Source organism: Protopterus annectens, chromosome 1.part1 (genome assembly GCF_019279795.1).
Source record: "Protopterus annectens isolate FY-2018-M chromosome 1.part1, PAN1.0, whole genome shotgun sequence".
In the NCBI taxonomy this organism is placed as follows: Eukaryota; Metazoa; Chordata; order Ceratodontiformes; family Protopteridae; genus Protopterus; species Protopterus annectens.
In genome coordinates this window covers 1,420,270,828-1,420,289,479 of record NC_056726.1, presented here as the reverse complement: position 1 = coordinate 1,420,289,479, position 18,652 = coordinate 1,420,270,828, and the positions used below count along the sequence as shown (strand labels likewise).

General features: G+C 42.2%; 1 protein-coding gene across 1 annotated transcript in view; it reads right to left on the bottom strand.

The window, feature by feature from the left end:
- The window catches only part of LOC122810795 (ervatamin-C-like), a 577,987-nt gene that overhangs the window by 173,504 nt on the left and 385,831 nt on the right, over positions 1-18,652 (bottom strand). The gene's annotated exons all lie outside the window — the stretch shown is intronic.

Below are 18,652 nucleotides of genomic sequence, written 5' to 3'. Positions count from 1 at the left end.
ACTCCTGCCTATCTAGGTATATCTACTATAGTGTTACACAGTTACGGCACATGCTACAGAGCTTAAGGAACTTTCACATGGCCAAAGCGGCTGGTAACTGCACAGTTGTGGTGAACTATCACAGGTGGCAGACAGTCTGCCTTCTGTTCTACCCAATAAATCATGCTAGTTCTTCCTGTCTTGCACTTCATCTAGCATTATGGCTTGGCATTTCACCAGGTTATTGTATCAAGAAGTGTGGCACACCTAGGAGCTATAAGCAGTACTTGTTCAACACAGAAGTAGCCCCATTACTTGGTAGTTATGTCCAACCCTCCTGGCATGTTTGTAGGGCAGTTATCTGTGCTTTCACCCATTAACATGGAGCACTTGTCCATTCTGAGGCACTGTTGCAACTGCCTCATGTCCACAGACAACCGTCCCCTCTAAACTCAAAACACGCAGACCTGTGAGGGTTACCCATATATCACCCAATGTGGACATATGCACTCCCCAGCAAAGACTGGACTAGCAAGTCATGAGGATATTATCAACACCTGCACCACACCATGTGGAACATGTAGCTCACCATGACACCCACTTTGACAACCAAGACATACAGTGAAAAGCCACACACTCACCTTCCCAGAGGTACTCAATGGACATTTACCCAAAGAGCACAGACCAACAAGACAAACACCCACTTAGACACTGTGACATGGCACATGCCAAGGGACACGTATTTAACCTAAACAGTGTGCCCCTCAACTTAACCTCCTATGGCTACCACCTTGCACAATACAGTGATCATGGGCAACTCATTACTGAGGAACACACATATCCCACTCACCAAGTTGAATATGGAGCAGGTAGCAGCCAAATATCTATCACATGCCAGCATCCAACACATGACACAGCCAGTCATGGCACTCCACAACAACTACAGGTATTACTCTGTGTCCATGTGAGTGTGAATGACTTGACAAGAGACATGGTTGAACTCTCTGATTATGTGGTCCAGGCAGGTTGACAGTAGCTCTGGGAAGTGTACAGCTGTCACCCAGAATGATGCTGTGGTACTATCAACAGATTGACTGCAACATTGGCTTACATGTTATGTGTCGTTCTCAGGGGATCCAGTACTTCTCTGCTTGGGATGACATGATTGACGAAACCCAATGACCTGCCACAGATGGCTGACATACATCACTGCTGGATTTCCAGATACTGGCTAAGTGTCTTGCCCCCCCCTCCATGATGCCTTATTAGGAAATGTTCCTGATGTCATTACCACCATAACAGCTACACATGTATGCAATCTGAGGGTCGTGCTGCTCAACAGTAGACATCTAACTGTCAGGATGCAGCCACGCAGAGCATTCTTTGGAATGGAGGACACATGTCTGCTGTAATGGAGAGGTGGCTCACAGCAGCAGACAGCAGACCTGCAGTATCAGGCTATGACACATTCCACATCTGTCAGGCCACAAACATGGACCACACCACACCACCACAGGTGGTGTTGTCTCCATATTCATTATGGGTAGGAACACCTCCAGGCTAGTATCCCATCATAATGCATTGTAGATACTTCTGGTAAAACTGCCTTGGGGTAATAGTGCAATCCAGACCATAGCCTGCTATGGGTCCACATCTGGGTCCCTAGACTGTTAATGCACATTCCTCAACACCCTGCCATCTATGATGGTCCAAAACAACACTGACATAGTATGAGTCTTCAACTACCCCTCCATCACCTGAAGTAAGTGGCCAAGCACCAGTACAGTGGCCCAACACTTCTGGGAATCATCATTTCCATTGCCCAGGACTGGTTCATACTGACCCCAGGTAGATGATACAACAACCTTGACCTGTGTTGACTACTTAGATATGGGACTGTTGCTCATCCACAGATGTCAATCCCTGCATGGTGAGATTCACACAGGCTGTAATCAATGTGGAACTCAACATGTTAACCACACCCTCCACAAAGGTAACCACCTTGCAAAACCTCTCCAAAGCTGGCTTTGCAGCCATGAAAACAGTGGTGGATGTCTTAACTGCACCCATGGCAATGGGAAATGGCTGCATGACTGTGGAATCATACACATATGGACTGTACAAACAGATACATGAATGCATCTTACTAGCCAGAGCCAACCGAATCCAGACACTGTCCTCTAAACACTGGGGCACAATGTGATGATCCCCTGCCATTACTAAAGTGTACATCAGAAGAAGGACACTGTTGCAGAGAAAGTTGGTGTCCCATGACTGTTGGACTACCTTATTAGCCTTAAACACAACTTTGGATTCACATGGGATCCCCTACGGGCATCTATGATGGCAGAGATGCAGCAGACAATGACAACAATAACAACAGCCTTTGATAGTTACATCAAAAAACTCCACAGCATTAAACACAAGTGCTACGAGTTACTGCACAATGCTAATTGCTATCCTGAGACAACAGATATGGGCCGCAGTCTTGGCAACACATTTAGGGGGAACTTTACCCCCCTCTCTCCCCACAAGTGAAGTGCTGAGTGAATGTGTTCTCACGTGCTGTATCCAGTTTCCACTCTGGGTGTCTGTGTGTCACCAGGATGTGGCCCTACAGCATGACCACGGGGTATGGCAGTGAGGTGACACATCCATCATGTCGCAGGCAGGGTAAAGTATGTGCATGGAAACCCCAGTCTGCAAAACAGTGACTGCATATGCCTCACAGACTAAGGTCTAAGGGTTGTACACAGGTATATGTTGAGTTACATCTGTTGTAGAATGGAGAATGGTATGTGTTGTGGTTTGGACATACCTCCAATTGCTAATAACAACAGCCACAGGGTATATTCATCAAACAAACACACTGGGAATACTACACACACACACACACACACACACACACACACACACACACACACACACACACACACACACACACACACACACACACACACACACACACACACACACACACACACACACATTTGCCAGTACTGAGATCCATGGGTTCATTGCTTCATAGGTGTGCAGTAGGTGAATAGGCATGAAGGCTGTAGATGGCTAGCCGAAGGAATACCCTGGCATCAGGCCACATGAAAATAGTCCCTAGTGTGGCTCAGGAGTATAGTCACTGGAGTGGTCCCCAGGGGTGGGTATTGCATTCCCCATTCACTCATCCAGATTTCTATTGTGGGTGGCCAGTGATGTGCACTGCTGCACATGCATGTGATTTATATCCCATAACATGGGTAGTGTCTGGATTGTGCACATGTCCAAAATGTATGTTCTTTGCAGTGTGGAAGTGTGCTTGAGGTCTCAGGGGCATGTTGTATGGACAGATTGGTATCTTCAGAAGTAGCATTCCTGACCTTGTTTGTTGAGACCTGGCTATGTACTTGAGGTAGTGATTGCACCTACATAGAGAGTAAGATACGGGGATTCATTGCAGTTATTGGTGTCTGTCCATACAGGGCATGTGTATAAGGCATGGCATTCCCTTTATAGGGTATGTTTGCACACTCTACAGTTGTTGCAGGTGTACAGTGGGGAATATAGCAAAGGAGCCATTGTACACATTGCTTGGGCTACTGAGGGGATGGAACAGGGTTCCATGTCCTTTTACTTACTGCATAACACACACTCCATCAGGAGATGTAACACATCAAAGTACTTTCTGATGTCAGTGGCACTGCTGTGGTCAATAGGCATGTAGTCCACTGCAATTCACTGAATTCCAGCGCAATGCACTGAAGCCCAGTTCGGGTTTGTGAAAGGCAGATCATGCCTCCTGAACCTGATCGACTTCTTTGAGGTAGTCACCAAAGCCGTAGATGAGGGTAAGGTGGTTCAAACAGCCTATCTTGACCTTGCCAAGGCTTTCAACACCATCCCCCCATTCTGGAATTATAGCGAAACTCATTAAACTAGGTATAAATCCCTACGTCACAAGATGGGTTGCCAACTGGCTCACTGACAGAACTCACACTGTAAAAGTTGCACACTCCAAATGTGACCTCAAACCACTGACAAGTGGAGTACCACACTATTCAGTCCTGGGACCTCTCCTGTTTGGTATCTACTTCTCTGAAGAACAGGCTAACACAGAAGGCCTCTGGCTAATGAAGTTTGCAGATGACTGCAAACTAGGAGCCATAGTCGAGTCCCCAAATGATGTGGAAATCCTACAGAAGGGCTTCACTGAGACAAATGCCTGGTGTCAGAGCCATGGCCACAAGCTCAATGCCAAAAAGTGCCTTGTCATCCCCTTTGGTAAAAACTCTTTACCCATAAACTACTACATAGACACCTATCTACTTAACACCGAATGTGTGATAAGAGACCTTGGGACCTAGGTGGACAGTAGTCTGTCCTTTGATAGTCACATCGCCACAGTAGTCAGGAAGTCCTTCTACATGGCACACCTCATCATAAAAGGGTTCTCATCCAGGGAAAAAGAGGTCATTGTTCCCCTCTACTCGACACTCATTAGACCCATTATAGAGTACAACGCCCCTTTTGGAATGTACCTCACAAAACATCTGCAGCAGCTGGAAAGGCCACAGAAGTACCTCACAAAGAGGATTACTGGCCTCAAACAGATGCCCTACACTGACCATCTCAAAAAACTCCAGCTTTACTCCATAGCAAATTGCCTACTTCAAGGTGATCTCTGCCTAACATATAAAGCTATGTCAAACCTAGAGCTGTTGGACCTGCTACACCTAAAGAAATCCCAACCCCTCCAAGCTACATGCACTAGGGACCTAAACCTTGTCACCACAAGAAACAGGACATGCTGGAGGGATAGATTCATGTCCCAGAGACTTCCCATACTCTGGAACAGGCTACCCATCTATGTCAAGCAAAGTTCTTCATTAGAACTCTTCAAAAAAAAATCTTGAGGAGTGGATGGGAAATAGGAAAAACACCCCGGGGATTATTTCTGTGTCTCTGCTCGGCAGTGGCACAGGAAAATAACTTTCTTGGGTGGCGTAAGCCAGGGAACCTTGTTGGCTAGGCTTATGTGGGCCCTTGGGCCGATAGCCTAGTACCTACCTATGAAGCTATGAATCATACCATGGGTAGTATCTGTGAAGCAATTTGCAGGGTAACTATCGATATAGTGGTTGCTGCCTAACCAAGCATGTTTGTGTATGATCCATGGGTGGAGAGTGGTCTCTGAGTATTATAAGGGTTGCCTATATTGTTCACTAATCCATACTGTCACATAGTCATTGCACATGGCACTAGACATTTATGGCTGTGGATTGTCTACACCAACCTCTATGGTGTTTGACAACTGCTGGCCTTCTACTGTGGACATTCTGACATATAGTTCCTCAATATAATAATACAGCAAAACCCGACTCATAATGGATCTTGTTATTACACAATCACACCACCACCCACACAGGATACTGACGACACACACACACACACACACACACACACACACACACACACACACACACACACACACACACACACACATACACACACACACACACACACGTACACATTTGCCAGTACTGAGTTTTGAACCCCTACCTAACTATGTATTGGTACTACAGTGTTACCAATTATTATACGTGCCAAGGAGCTTATATGTAGGAGAGCTGTCCAAAGATATCTTTTAAGGTGAGTGACATCAGCAGCAGTGCTAAAGGAGGGGTAAGGGAAGTGTGGTAAGTGTGAATGACCACACAAGCAGGTGTCAGCAAAGACACACACACACTCTCACACATTTTCATAGTTTCCAGTAACAGGGTTAGAACTCCTACCTAACTAGTTTGCTACACTATAGAAATATGTAGTTATCACAAACACCACAGAGCTTATATGTTGGAGAGCTGTCCAAAGACATCTTTGAAGGTGAGTGACATCAGCAGCAGTACTAAAGCAGGGGTAAGGGAAGTGTTGTATGTGTGAATGGGGTAAGGGAAGTACTGTGTGAATGACCACAAAAGCAGGTGTGAACAAAGACACACACACTTTCTCACACAAGCACACACATTTTCACAGATGCCATGAACAGGATTAGAACGCTTACTCTACTTTGTTACACTATAGTATTAAACAGTTATCACAAGCACCATGGAGCGTATATGTTGGAGAGGTGTCCAAAGGTATCTTTGAAGGTGAGTGACATCAGCAGCAGTGCTAACGGGGGAGTAAGGGAAGTGTAGTAATTGTGAATGACCAAAAAAGCAGGTGTCAACAAAGACACGTACACATTCTCACACAAACACACACATTTTCACAGCTGCTAGGAACAGGATTAGAACTCCTACCTAATTAGTTTGTTACACTATAGTATTACACAGTTATTGCAAGTGCCATGGAGCTTATATGTTGGAGAGCTGTCCAAAGGTATCTTTGAAGGTGACTGACATCAGCAGCAGTGCTAAATGAGGGGTAAGGGAAGTGTAGTAAGTGTGAATGACCACAAAAGCAGGTGTCAACAAATACACACACACACTCTCTCACACAAACACACACATTTTCAGTTGCCAGGAACAGGATTAGAATGCCTACTTAACTAGTTTACTACACTATAGTATTATGCTGTTATTGCATGTGCCATGGAGCTTAAGTAGGGCAATGGGAGGTGTAGTGAGTGTGAATGTCCTCAAAATCATTAATCTCCAACCACACACACCCCCACACACACACTCACACACACACACACACACACACACACACACACACACACACACACACACACATACACATTTTAATAGATACCATGTCTGGGATTAGAACTCCTACCTAACTAGTTTGCTACACTACAGTATTACACAATTATCGTGAGCACCAAGGAGCTTATAGTGCTGGGATTTGCCCAAAGGGTTATTTCAAGGTGACTGACATCAGCAGGAGTGCCAACATGGACAATGGGAAGTGCAGTGTGTGTGTGTGAATGGGCCATAAATCATTCCTCTGGAAAGACACACACACACACACACACACACACACACACACACACACACACACACACACACACACACACACACACACATTCACGCACAACTTTACATTTGACAGGACTGAGTTTACAAATGCTACATGAATACTTATTTGTACTATAGTGTTACATAGTTATCACAACACCACAGACACTATAGGGCTGAGGGCTAGCAAAAGGAATGTCTGCAGTGATTGACATCAGCACATCATGTGATATAGGCCAATGGGATGTGTAGTGGATGGGACAAGCCTCATAATGGAATTCTCTCTGTCACTGTCTGTTCTCTCTTCCCCACATCTCTGTGTGTGCATGTTTGACATATTATAGTCTGTTGGCCTTAGATATGTGTGGGCATTCCTATCCAATGTGTGTGTTTGAAGCATAAATGGTGTACTATTTGGTGTGTATGCACAGACATCTGCAAATGACAGATATGTATGGACCACGGTGTTGTCAGACATGGGCTTCATTTTCTCTAAGTGTAGGAGCATGCCCGGTATGACATTCTGTATTGAGTGCATGAATCCTTTCCAGGTAGGGTTGTACTCCAGTCTGGGGTTTGGTGATCTACACCTACAGCTAGCAACCTGTTTCTGCAGGATATCTGTAGATAGGCTGACAATATGGAGTCATAATGGGTGAAAGATAGGGGGATACTGTACCTATTGTTGTATGTGCTGCTTGTATTACATGGTTGGTGTTAGCAGAGATATTCAGACATATGTATTGTTTTACACTTTGATGTATTAAGTCATCAACTACTGACAGATATAATTATTTGCTCACAGTTATTTACCAGGAAATTACAAGATGAATGAAGCTGAGTCCAGGACTGTGGATTGCAGCCTACACATTCTAGCACACTCCTGCCATTTTGGAGGGGTAGCTACAGACACTTGCTGATGGATCTGTATAAATGGTCCAGCACCTTGGTAGTATGGTGGCTGAGGATCCCCTTCTTGTACATATATCTACTTAACAGAATGGCTATATCCTGCTGCGGCTATACCTCTCAGCTGTACAGATTCACCCAGGTTACCCAGAGACAGGGCTCATATATCTGGTCAGTTCCCCTTAACATTGTGGTTTACGAGCAGGTTTGTAGCCACCCATTAATGGGTTTGCAGGCAAGGATAGTATGGGCATACATCAGTGCTTCAGACTTCACACATTCCATGACGTCCAGACTTCTACACCCCCCCCTGTTATTCTATCCTCTTCCTAACATTATGCGGGTGATATCTGAGACGTATCCCTGTAGTTGGCCCTTCATCCCAGCAGTATTTATGGACTGGTCCACAGTTCTTGCAGTAGGACATGGGGGGCATGCTACTGGGATTTGTCAGCATGGCCTTGCATTTGTGTTCTGTTGACTGTGTTAGGCTGTTAGTTAGGATCCCATGAGATACCATACATTGGCAGTACGGGTGAGGCACAGGCCTTTGACAGAGGACTGTAGACCATTTTGTAGTGATGCGGGCCATCTGTAACACGTCAGTGCATTCTGTCACTCATACATTCTCAGGTTGTGAGCCAGTGTATTCCCTTAGGGTGATAGGGTAAGTGTGCCAAGTGTTACTGGCAATACTGACAATCCATATTGATCCATTGGTCTGGATGCAGGCAGGGTGCTGCTTACAGCTAGGGACAAACCTGCACAGGGCACCTCTTCAGCATGCTGCATTCTGTGTGCATTCCTATACAGAAGTGGGTTCATACTGTACTCATTCTCAAATGCAAAGATATGACCTGTGATAAACCTGTGGCTGATGGTAGGGTGAGATGCGTGCATGGGTGATATGGCAGCTACTTGCAGCTGACTCACAGATATACCTGGGACATTCCATTTATGCTGTCTTATGCGTGGACATATGCAGTCTCTCATTACTTTATAACTGTGCCATTTGTGGTCTGCCAGTGATTGGCCAGACTACACCAGTATTGCATACTACACAGACAACAAATGTGCTGCTAACCTGTATGTACAATTCCAAAGTTGTGTGCAGTTGACAGTTACATTATATGCACTCTGTCTAGGGTAGTTCCACCTGTGTACTGTTTGTATGTATGACCCCACATTCTTGGCATGTCCATCTTTCAGACGGTGACAGATATTGACATCTGGACAGTGAGTATGGGCGACTGCTGACATGGGTATCACTGAGAAGCATTGTGGTTGGTACTGCAGTTGTCAGAACATGGCCCTGTTGACCACAGTACTGCCCGTAGGCCACTGAGACACAACACTCCAGGCCTACATTCGAACCACTTCCAGATAATATTGAACACACAGCAACTTAACACACAGACCACTGCATATTGTACACATGCAACAATCTATCCTGTAGATTGGGCCAGCTCGGGCAATCTGTGCTCCACTGATATTACTCCTCACACTTGCATGTTACTGCATTTCTACATAGGATCGTGGGGGGGGGGCAAACATGACAACTTTAAACATTTGCTATGACTATACTGGTATTCCAGGTACTCTGTTGGCTTTGTAGTCTGTCTGTGTAAGTCTGTAGGGGGGCTGTTCACCATTGCCAACATTTGGAGGCCTTAGCCCAGCCTTTCTTTATGGTCATATACACCTGTCCTGCTGGCTGAGGCTGGTGGTGGGTATATGAGCCTCACTGACATGCATGTGTGTGACTTCTTGACACCCACAGTTATTTGGGCCACCACATGTACTGCGGTAGGATTTGTCACCTTGTCTAGTACTGCCTAGTATGTTGATACCAGTATTTGTTATGGATTTCATGCTGCCTATATAGTTGCCTGCTATCTGCTGCCATCCCATTCGGCCACTTAATTCCCTTGCATGCTTGTGTCCATACCATAGATACAACTATCAGAACATTCTACTCCATTCAGTAATTGATAGGAAGAGTGACTTACCTTGTGGCTTGGCCAGTATTGAGGATGGTGCTGGAGGGCTAACTATGTTGTATGCACATAGTACACTCCCTATACATGGTAACGCACAGGTAGTGTCATGTTTGGCATCCCTTTTACTGCATATGCGAGTCAGAGAGAGGTGATATTCCCTGGATCCCTACCGTGTCAGTGTATGTGATGTGCCATGCATTGCCTCTTTACCAAGGCCTGGGCATACTGGGCACATCTCCTTCTGCCTACAGGGGCAGACTCAGGTAGTTCCACCTCCAAGTCACTCTGTGCCTGTGATGGCCTTGGCAATGGTGGTGGGCTGTGTGGCCTTGCCCCATGCTGTTCCTGCTGCAGCAGTTTCCAAAAGATCATGTTGTGTAGCATGGCACATACTATGAACATTTGTGCACATGTAGTTGGAGAGTACTGCAAGGCTCCACTGGATATGTCAAGGCAGTGAAACTGTGACTTGAGCATCCCAAACACATGCTCTATAATGATTCTGGTTTGTGCGTGTGCCTCACTATAGAGTTCGTGTTCAGATGTGTGTGTGTGTGCATTTCTGAGGGGTGTCATCAGTCACACATCCGGTGCATAGCCAGCATCCCCCACTAGGTGGCCATATGGGATGTCCCCACTGGCAAATGACTGCTCCAGCTATGAGCAATGCCAGATGTGGGAGTCGTGATAGCTTCCAGGGCTGCCAGCACACAAATTCATGATAATGCCCTGGGCATCACACATGACCTGGCATTTGATGGAGGGGAAGCCCTTGCGGTTAATATAGACCCTACCCCCTCGCCAGGTGGTGCTTTGATGTGTATGTGCCTGCAGTCTATAGCACCCACTACCTCAGTGTATTCTTCTATTTGGTGGAAGAGATGCATATCGATGGTCAACGCCTCATGGGTGTTGAGGAAATATATGTGCTCACCGGCATGTGCTGACATGGCATCCAGGAACTGGTGGGGTACCCTAGATGCTGATGTCTGTGAGATCCCCATGATATCCCCAGTTGGACTTTGGAAGGTGCCTGTGGCTAGTATTCTTAAGCCTACACATACCTTGGTATCCACTGGGATGGTTTCCCCTCTGTTGGTTCTGTGTGAGAGGTGGGGCTGGCACAGCTCAACAATTTGCTGTAGATTGTCCCTGTCCACCCTATAGTGCTCCACTATATCCAGCTCATGTAGCCCCTGGTAGGTTACTCTAGGTCTGTACACTCTTCTCCTCCTTACTGTGGGATGGTCATCAGCATTCACATACTCACCACCCTCAGCCTCTTGCACATATTGATGTATGAGAGCAACAGCAGCCCCTAACATTTTGTTAGTGTTGTCAGGTAAAATTTCCCTGTCTGTGTACACTGGTGGTGTAGAGTTTATGGGAAAAAAACAGACTAAAAGGTGTTTGCATAGTTTATAGTAGTGTGCTGGGCTGCAATTTTCATGGATAGGTTGTACACCCATCTCCTGGCATTGAGACCTTGATCCCCATAAGACACAATTATAGTGCCAAGTTTAAGAACAAACCCTTTTGGTGGGACACCATTATCAACAAACTGTAAAATAAGAGGAGTAAACTCCTGGCCCATAAAACAAAACTTAACACACCATCAGCTAAAGAAATCTCAACATAATCAACAAAGAATTTAGAAACAAAATCAAATAATCCAGGAACAAGTATGAAATCTGAATTATAATCCATGTTAGGGATAACTATAAAGCCTTCTTCAGCTAAGTGAGGAACCTGAGAAATAATCAGCACTGCTGTGAGCTGATACAAAATGGCATCGCATACTCATCCATTGAGGACATCGACAACATATTAGCAGAAAAATTCCAGTCCAACTTTACCCCCATCTCCCACAAATTACAGCATATTAGCTTGGCTTTGTCACCCCAACAAATTGCTTCTGAGCAAGTCCTAAGTGTGCTCTCTCCAAGGCTAAAAACACTAGCTCCATGGGTCCAGGCAATGTCCTGACAATGTGCCAGATCATCTTTTTGTCAACACCAAACATGCCTGACTAACTTCTTATTATGTCTCTTCAGTCTCAGCCTTTCTAATGGATTTATGCAAGAAGTCCAGAGAGCTGCTGTAGTCATCCTACTCCACAAGAGGGGACCCACAACTCACCTATGCAACTACAGACCTATCAGCCTCACAAGCCTTATCAGTAAGGCAATGGGGTGCACCATTATGAACCTCATGAACAAGGATATAAGCAGCCTTCAATCCCTTTACCCTAACCAGTTTGTGTTTGTTAAAAGTAGAGCCTACATCTTTAACCTGGTGTGCTTTTTTAAAGAAATCACTAAGGCTTTATACTCAGTTAAATCAATTCACATGTTATGCCTAGACTTGGCTGTAACCTTTGATACCATTCCACACTCGGGCGTCATTGATAAGCTAATCAAATTAAATGTAAACTCCCTATGCTACCCACAAAACAGCAAACTGCCTTACAAACAGAACCCAGTCTGTTAGTGTTGTAGGCATACTCTTAACTGAAAGTTGTTACCAGTCCATCACAGATTGATCCTGGGACCAGTCTTCTTTAGTATCTACTTCTCTGACATTGAAGCAGACAAGAAAGGCCTGTAGATAATTGCAAACTTGAAGCTGCCATAAATATAGATCACTGAAGGAGAAACTGAACAGAAAAAGCAAGCAGTAATCCAAACAAATTGCACATTCCAGGTGGACAGGAAGGAATGTGCTCTACTTCTGGGAAATACCAAGCAGTCACACAGGGGACCAAAAAAAGTAAAATAAACGAAAACCGCAGTAAGGCTGTGATAAAAATCCAGTCAGAACAAAGGTTAAAACCAACATTTAATACAAATTAGAAATGACACTCAGAACAGCAAACACCAACAACACCTTATATAAACATCCATTATAGTGTACATATTTTAAAAAGTTTTCTGTTGTCATTTTGGACTTGGCTGATGTAAACAGAAGGAGAGGCTCATGGGAGACTCATTTAGAAAACAGAGAACTGTTTTGGCAGCTAAAACTGGATGCCACCCTTGCTGCAGGTATTAAGATAAGAGCAGGAAAAATTATAGAGTTGTTTTATTTTGGTTTTAAACTTCTTGTCTTAGTTAATATTTTGTTTACTATCTAATATACATTTTATGGTTATTCCCCCCATGGGGGGTGCAACAAGCAGATTCCATTCTATATTCACAAGCTCTTGGTGCCTCCTCCTCTGGCATCTTGTAGTTGGAGGCTTTATTTGGACAGTTGTGGGCATAATGTCAAAGTCAAGGCAGAATTAACTTTATTGTCATTTAGATCTACAGAAGTATAGATTAAATGACATTCCATGCAATCAGCACATCAATGGACAGACAAAAAAGAAACTATATATATATAGAAAGACATAATTTAAAACAAAATGTAATGATGCTCAGATAGAAATGCACTTTGTAGAGTGTGCTTGGCTACACCCTTGATTCCACCTACAGGGCTTATAAACTTAATAGAGCTGTATATGTGTATTTAGATTATAAATATATATATATATAGAGAGAGAGAGAGAGAGGTGTGTGTGTGTGTGTGTGTGTGTGTGTGTGTGTGTGTGTGTGTGTGTGTGTGTGTGTATATATATATATATATATATATATATATATATATATATATATTTATATATTTATACACATGTATGCATTGGTTTGCTTTTTATACATATTTATTGATTTTATTCAATAATTTGAATATATATGATTTTACTAAGGTATTCACTCATGCTATCGGGGCTTGATTAGTTGCACTTTTTGCCATTATAACTTTAAGACTTGAATTGTTTGAAGTGAATAAGGTTATTAAAACAGGAATAAGGAATTTGCATACAATTCTGAAGACTAAAACTGACTCTGTGGCATTTTGGGTTATCTGCCACAGTAACCCAGCATGAGCTAGCTTTTAAAAGCTCAGATTCCCCTCTCTCTCTCTTCCTGTGGCATCCAATTGTCTGAGCATATCCTGAGAGGGAAGCTTTCAGCTGTCACATGAAGTAGGTGTTCAGGCTTTTTTCAGTCCCTCACAGAAGGATAGGAAAGTACTTGAAGCCAGAACCATCTAGCAAAAGTAAATTCACATCCAGTCATAACAGTATATAAAAACCAAATCCAACAACCAAATCAACTAAGTTGAAATGCACCTCAATTATATACAATCTGAGAAATGGTGGGTAGGTGCTGCTACTGTGGCAGTGAGGAATTCAAACATCTATAGTTACAGGTAAGTAGGACTTACACAAAAATGCACCATGTTCATCATTTTTACTACCGCAATTGCATTTTGGGCAGATTGCCAAAGCTTACCCAACCTGGGAGTTGGAAGGATAAAGATCTCAAATCACCTGGAGAATGGCCCTAGCAAAGCTCGCTCTGGACCTGGAAAAGGAATCCAGTTTGTAGTGCTATATGACGGTATAAGCAGAGGACCATGTCTCTGCCTTTAGAATGTTACTAGATCTTAACCCTTTCCAATATGCCATCAGACAGGATAAGGCCCTAGTCCAGTGAACATTAACTTTGCCTGGGAGAGATTTACCATGGTAGGAGTAGCAGAAAACAACAGCAGAGGGCAACAATTGTGCAATAGTTTGATTAGAGACAGATTGACCTTTTTTAGCCTACATACAGAAGACAAACAACTGTACAGAGTTCCTAAAGGTGTCTGTTCTGTGACGGCAGTAGCTGAGCTGCAGGTACACATTCAAGGTATGGCAAATATATTCTCTCTTGTTTTTGGATTTGGGTAGAACACTGGGAGGTTGATGGCCTGATTCAAGGTAAATTCAGAAACACCTTTAGGCACAAATGCAGGATTAGTATATACCACAACCCTATTCTTGTGAAAAATCAGATAGGATTAACCTACTATGAGAGCTTGCAGTGTTCAAAGACTCACCTTGCAGATATCACAGCAATGTGTAAAACAGTCCTCCAAGTAATGAACCATAAATCAGCCTGAGAGACAGGTCCAAAAGGAGAAAGGGTCAAGTTTTCAAGAATAAAGTTGAAATCCCTTGGAGGAGTAATTTGCTTTAGAAGGGGTCTCACATGCAACAATCCTTTTATAAAAGAGACAAAGGAGGGGGATCCATGGGCAGACAAGCTGAGATTGCTGCAAGATGAACTTTGATAAAGCATATAACAAACCATCTTTAAGTAGCTCTTAAATGTTTTAAAACCAGAGGGACTGGAACTCTTTTAGAATCTATGTTACTGGCTAGGCACTACCTAGAAAACTTCTTTCAGCTGTAAATGTAACATTTTCTGGTTGCAGCTTTTTTTGTCTCTAAATATCTATACACATCCTAATGGAACAAGTGCCTTAAAGGTATCAAAATAGACTCATCCAGGCTGTCAGATACAGTTGCTCTAAGCTGGGGTGTACCTTTCTCACCTGATGTTGCCCAAGCAGATCCAGTCCAGGAGGAAGCTTTTGGTAATTGTACTCAGCTGATTCTTTTAAAAGAGAAAACCAGCTTTGCCTGGGCAAAAAGGAGGTTAACACAGTGATCTTTGATAATTCTTTCTGAATCTTTAGAAGTACCGTGGGAATTATATTGCAGCAGACTTCAAAGCATGGCTGCAAAAATGTCTTGATCAGAATTTCTTCAGTTGTCTGTATGACAAGAGATCTAACTGAGGTGTCCCCAATATCTGGATCAAGTTGTGGAAGATCTCTACATGGAGCTTCCACTTGTGAGGGTCTGTCCAGGATCTGCTTAGTCAGTCTACCACTGTATTTTGCCATGAAAGACTGTATAAAGCCTAAAAAGTCAGAGAATGCTGTAGAGTCAGCAACCAGGCAATCAATACCAACTAGCAAAGGGGGTATGACCTTATATCCCTTGCTTGTTCAGGTCCCATATCAAAGTAGTGTTGTTTGTGACTACAAGACATGGACCCAAAATCCATAAGTAGTGAAGAACTTTTAATGAATGAATCAGTGCCTAGATCTCTTTTATGTTTATGTGCTTTTTCATGTCCTGAGGACTACAGAAGCCTTGCACATGAACTCCCAGGGACATTGCTTCACATGCAAAATCTGGACTGGGGTCTGAAGAGAAAGAATTGAATTCCTGGATTCAGAGACAGTTGGTCCATCCACCACTCCAGTCCCTGTTTTACAAATCCCAGTATTGGTACCTGGAAATTCAAGGGATGAAGGTACTCTGTCCAACAATTCTTCAAGTGCCATTGCATTTTTCTCATGTGTAGTCTGGCTAGTGGTATAATGTAGATAATTTGTGTCATGAGTCCTAGAATTTTATGTAACTCTCTTGCTAAAGCCACATCTAAAAAAGAAAAATCAAAGAAAATGCCCTAAGTTAGGACTTTGTCTTCTAGAAGGAAAGCAATCCTTGTTACTGTGTCTATCCAACACTGCAGGAGCACCTCAGGAAAACTTTTGAGGAAAGTGTATAGTGACAGGGGCATTTTGTATCAGTGAACTGGGACATCATGAGAATAAGTAATAAGTTACAGAAGGACATGGGCAGTGAAATTTCTTTAGTGGAACTGAATAAGATGTTTAGCTTGGTTAAGGAGATTAGTGTTCCTGGGATGTATAGAATAACATATACATCTTATTAAGAATTAGGGCAAGAAGACATTTTTAAGTTATAATTTAATAGCTTGATTGAAGTATTACAGATGAGATAATCACTGACACATTATTAAATTTATTTTTAAGAAGAGAGATAGGTTTTATATAAAATTGATTGTTATTCCTTTATGCAATGCAGATTATAAGATATTTCCAAACAGATTTGTTATAAATGGATGAGTGTTTTTCAGAAGTTGTAAAGGAGCTCTATAGGAATTCCATAAAAATTCAAGGTTGAATGGCGCCTCCCCCCTGCAGCTGGCCAGATGTATTTTCTTTGAATGTGGTCCACCACTACACAAGGAAAGAAGCCAGTGATTACCTTTATATTTTATTAAAATTACAGTCCAGTCCAGTAGTTTATCCACAATGTAGTCCCACAATACAGGTAAAATAGGATTCAGTAAAATCTGGATAGCAACAAACACAAAGCATAAAGTGCAGACTCCTCTAGTGCCTTGGCACTCCAGCCTTTACAGGGTATATCCCTCCTTCACATATCCCATCTTTAAATAGTATAAGTACAAACAATTAACCAATCACAGACTTAAATTAATTAAAGAAAACATTTCCAATGACATTCTTGATTCATTCCATACAGAATTAAAGTGTTAAATTTCAAAATTAAAATAGATTCTAAAGTCCATATTTGCCTTTTGATGTAAAAATCATACATTTGTTGTACTTGCCCCAAAATTGTAGCTTGTAAGTCTTATATGTCCACTGTGACATTCTTTAAAATGTAGTTCAACAGGACTTTCTTCTTTGCCCTTCTTAATATTCTTTACATGTTCCTTCAATCTTTGTTTAAAACTTCTTTTACCTTCCCCTATGTATACCTTACCACAGTGACATTTCAAACCATAAACTATTCCAGTACTGTCACAGGAAAATTTTCCTTTACATACAAAATTCTTTTCATTGATTTTATCAAACATTTTACAACATACTGGCAACAGCTACACCTTCCACAAGGGAAAGTGCCTGTTGCATTTACCCTTAAACTCCTATAACTTACAGGCAGCTGAAACTTGCCGTGCAACAAAAAAATCTCTTATCCTTCTACCTTTCGAATGGGATACTCATTTACTTTTACATTAAGAAATGTATTTTTTTCTAAAATATTCCAATGATATTTTACCAGATTTACTAAAACTTCTATAAACACTGTATATTTAGTCACATAGCATAATGTTTGTTTATCCTGTTGATGCATTCTGCCTTGCATGCTATACATGCTTCTAGTATTATTTTCTTGTACTACTTTTTATTTTCTTGAACCACTGTTTCCTTGTAACCTCTAGTTATAAACACGTGCTGTTTTTTTTATTTCCATAGCACACTCTTTTTTTATCACTATATATTATTTTTATTCTGAGAAATTCCCCATAGGGGATAGATTTAATAGTGTGGGGGAGGTGACAGCTTTTCCCATGCAGTATATGACCAGTCCTGTCAAACTTTCTATGTAGACTTGTTTGCATTCTACCATCACTAATGCCTTGCAAAGTTATGTCTAGAAAGTTTACTTTAACACCTGTCTGTATTCCATCAAACTTAATATTGTAGGGATTTATCTGAATCTTTTGCACAAATGTGTTCACTTCTTCTCACCCCCTTCACTAATAAATATTAAATAATCTATAAATCTATAGTAATTTCTGACATATTTCCTAAAAAAATCATTGTTATATACATATTTATTTTCAAACATGCCCGTGAAAAGATTTGCGTACATGGGGCAAAACCTGCACCCATGGCTGTTCCACAAAGCTGCCTATAAAGTTCCCCATTGAACTCAAAGATGTTATTGTTTAAACAAAAATGTATTAGTTCAATAATAAAGTGTGTTTTAGGTAAATCCTTGTAAAAGAATAATCTTGCTTCTAAACCATGCACATGTTCAATATTTGTATATAAACTGGTAACATCCATAGCAATGAAAAACATGTCCTTCTTCCACTTTACATTTCTGATTTTACTTAAAAAAATCAAATGAATCTTTGATATATGACCATATCTTCTCTGCTTCTTCTTTTAAGTAAGAATGTAAAAAGAGAGCTAAGTTATGTGTAAAATAACTGCATGCTGAGACTATAGGACATCCTGGCGGATCCACTAAACTTTTATATATTTTGGGGTCACAAAAGAAGTATGCCACAGTATTATCTTTAA